This window comes from Tarenaya hassleriana, unplaced genomic scaffold (assembly GCF_000463585.1).
Source record: "Tarenaya hassleriana unplaced genomic scaffold, ASM46358v1 Cleome60, whole genome shotgun sequence".
NCBI classification, from domain to species: domain Eukaryota; kingdom Viridiplantae; phylum Streptophyta; class Magnoliopsida; order Brassicales; family Cleomaceae; genus Tarenaya; species Tarenaya hassleriana.
Window position 1 is genome coordinate 447,168 of NW_010968506.1, and position 1,270 is coordinate 448,437.

Sequence of the window (1,270 nt, forward strand, 5' to 3'; positions counted from 1 at the left end):
ATGTGTGTGTATATACACATATATGTATACGAATAAGTGTATATATATATATTAACCATATACATATACATAACAAATATATATATATATATATATGAATTTGAATATGTATATATATTAATGTTATATGATATCAGAAGTTTAACTTGGAGGAGTTGGAAGAGTTCTAATTAGAATTCTAGGGTTAAGGAGGATTGAGCTGGAGCAGTGGAAGGATGGGTGACATACTGGGAAGTGAGTTTCGGGATCGTGGTTTGGTCGGATCGGATTGGTGTCGATGTCAGTGTCGGGGCGGGGCGGGTCGGATCGGTGTCGGGGTCGGGGTCGGGGTCGGGTCGGGTCGGGAATATGTTTCGAATTTTTCGTTGGAAAATTCCAACGGAATGCGGTTGAAAATTCCGTTGGAAAATTCCAACGGATATCGGTTGGAAATTCCGTTGGAAAATTCCAACGGATTGCGGTTGGAAATCCGTTGGAATTTTCCAACGGATGCCGGTTGGAAATCCGTTGGAAATTTCCAACGGAAAAATTCGTTGCAATTCCGTTGAAAATTCCAACGGTTTTCCAACGGACACCGATTTCTAACGACGAAATTCCAACGGATAAATCCGTTGGAAATCCGTTGGAAACGTTAATTTCCAACGGAAATTTGGCCATTTCCAACGGATTTACCCGTTGGAAATGACCATTTTTTTTGTAGTGTATCACGAATGACATGATGCAAATAGGAGATAAACTTCCACTAAGAAAAATAACCCTCTAGTAATTTTCTAAGCAGGATAAGATCCATATTTCACATAGACTTGAGTCAGCTCTGGCATGGCGCTCAAGCCTATGCTATTTAGGTAGACATCCAATGCCAATCACATCTAATGTGACTCTTAGATCGTTTATGGGAAAATAGTATCATTATACTACCGCATATTTCTAGTCTCATCTATATCGTTAGGTCCAAGTCCGACTTGATAACCCAACTCAAGCCAAACCATTTTCGAACATATGAGAATCACCATTTCTCCATCTTGTCTCACAAAGATTGTCTGGTATGCTCAGCTTTGGCATGACCCATACACAGACGATCGAAGCCTTGACAAGTGCTCGAAAAATGGGCGGTATAAGCTTGAAATTATAACGAATGATTCTATCGTTATCAAGAAACAACCTATTAATTTCGAGAAATGAGAACCACGATTTCTCAATTCTTGTCTCACTTAAATAATCCGGTATGCACAACTTTGGCATGTCCCATACACGAATTACCAAGGTCTTG